Source organism: Electrophorus electricus, chromosome 10 (genome assembly GCF_041902795.1).
Source record: "Electrophorus electricus isolate QZ-2024a chromosome 10, ASM4190279v1, whole genome shotgun sequence".
Lineage (NCBI taxonomy): Eukaryota > Metazoa > Chordata > Actinopteri > Gymnotiformes > Gymnotidae > Electrophorus > Electrophorus electricus.
The window spans coordinates 9,915,739-9,918,134 of NC_137506.1; the positions used below are offsets into that span (position 1 = coordinate 9,915,739).

A 2,396-nucleotide genomic window follows, 5' to 3' on the forward strand; every position below is an offset into this window, starting at 1 on the left:
CTCACAGAATCAGACATAATAATGCCAATGTCAGGGGTTTGATCTCCATATGGGCCATGTGCTTCTTCCTGGAAGATTTTTTAAACCATTTTCAATAATGGCACCACTTTGAACCAGATACCTTTTTCTCTTCTGACAGCTCCACAGTTGCCTTGTGAAAAGAATACAGTATAGACAGGCACCCACAAACATTACTGTACACATCAGAGGTCAGCGCAGGAATGTCAGTTTGTAAACCCGCCAAATCTGCCCCCACAGGCTCCCTGAGTTCTACTAATCGCTCCAACACCTTGTTTCAACCTCAGTTTCTTTTTTTAAATTTTCCCATATCCTCTTGAGCAAGGTCCAACATCTCCTTTAACAATAAAACAGTAAACGTTACACATGTAGCAATATAAAACAATATGTAAACAATGTGAAAATAATGTTACTAGCTTTGGCAGTTGTGCTGCTTCTAAAATAGCCCACCAGCTTCCTTGACGTTCTACAAATGTCAGATAGCACTGGGGTTATTTCAAGAGCCTTTTTAACAACTATATTCAGGGTGTGAGCAATGCAGAGCGCATGAGGCAGCTTCAGCTATTTGCCACAGGCAGTCCTATTAGATGTGCCATCAGTAACCAGACATGTGACTTTATTTTATTCCCCATTCTTCCATAAGAGAGGATTTCACACAGGCCAAATTTTCAGCCGTATGCGCCCGCAGGAATTTCACAACACCAAGTAGTGTAGACTTCAGAAATGTGTTGTCATCTATAAAATAGCAGGTCACAGCCAAGAAGGCATCCACATTAAGAGATGTCAACATGTCTTCTGTCAAACTCATTGCAGGAACTTTCTGGACCTCAGCTTTGGCCTTCTCTTTCTCTTGTTGACATTTGGCCTCAACCATGGCCTTTGCAGTCTAAAGGGAAGGAAGAAAATAATTATATATTTTTTTACTACTACTCTCATAATGTATCCATGTCACCACACATACCTTCCTAGTTGGGAGAATATAAGTTGAATCCAATTTTGCTACCAAGTCCCTGAAGCTTTTATCCTCAACTATGCTAAATGGCTGTGTGTCTCTAACTATCATGGGGACCAAAACCTCATCCAGCTCTTCCTTTCTGGTCACTGCTTTGTAAAGATTAGATTATACTTTGTCACCAAAAAATATAGTACTCACCAATGAAATTCACTTTATAATCCAATCCAAACTGCAAATAACATGTAAGGTGCAGAGAATAATGCAATATAAATATTTATGTATATACAGTATATACACATTTTATATACATGTGCATAATAACGTTAACACCTTGTGACAACTGATAAATAAGCCAAATGACACTGGCAAGGGTGACAGTAGGAAAAACTCATTGGAGTTTAACACTAGATATCTGAAATTGTACACATGGCACAATGATTATTCAGTATTCAAATTGAAGTAGACTCTTGGGACTAGACATCCATTTACACCCAGGCTTATTTGTCCATCATTTAGGTTCCATTTGAGCTCATCTAATACAGAAGAAAATGTAAAAAAAACCCAACATAAAACGCCTTTGATTTTTTTGGTGTAACGTGTCTATTGATGCTGGAGCTTCAGCTTCACTCATGCTCTACATTTCCTGATTCACCAGGGTCTTGTCTAATAAACTGAACAGTTTTGAGCATATACATGAAATGACTAAGTAGCTACACAATGTTTTCCAGTAAGTGTCCTAGTCTTCCTAGTCAAAAACCTCTCCAAATGCATACAAAGTCATCAATCACTATACATCAAGTTTTCATGTTTCTTTTTGATAAAACATCACAGTAAGTTACTTTAGTAAGTTCCACAACAATATTAGCTTCATAGCATCATTGTTAGCATCATTAGGGGAAAATACTGTAGCTAATACTGTAAATGCTGTGGAAAATATTGTAAATGCTGTAATATTGTAAAGAAGTAGTATACTTTCTCATTTATACTTACAATTTGTAATAGGATTACGAATTTTTCCAGCAGTGAATGGAAACATCCAGTGATTTGCTATGCAAACCTCGAAGCTAGTCCATGCTAGCAGCCATGCTAGTCCATGCTAGCAGCACCCAAACAACTCCACATAAACTTCAGTTAAACTAAGCCTCTTCCTTTCCATGATGTCCAAAAGTATTGGCGATCAAATCATTCTTACAGTTGTACGTCAAACCCATGCGCTAGGCTATCTGCTAACAACACTGAAGCACTGAGTACACAATGTGCATACCTTTAAGCATTAAAGGGATGACTAAATAAGGTAATTGAGGGGTCTACGTTTTCATCTAAGCCTCCTCTATTTGATGAAACTGCTGTCAATCAAGCAGCTTGCTCTGGAAACTCTTGGAAACGCCTGGACACATAGGTGTGAATTGTTGTCACTCCAAGA

The 2,396-nt window shown here is 38.2% G+C and overlaps 1 long non-coding RNA gene across 1 annotated transcript; it reads right to left on the minus strand.

Moving 5' to 3' along the window:
- Positions 1-359: 359 nt before the first annotated feature.
- Positions 360-2,193, minus strand: LOC145659320 (uncharacterized). Its single transcript, XR_014125428.1, has 3 exons — positions 1,964-2,193; positions 1,172-1,202; positions 360-904 (listed from the first exon to the last, which is right to left on the minus strand). It is a non-coding gene; the product is annotated as an uncharacterized LOC145659320 (long non-coding RNA).
- Positions 2,194-2,396: the final 203 nt, after the last annotated feature.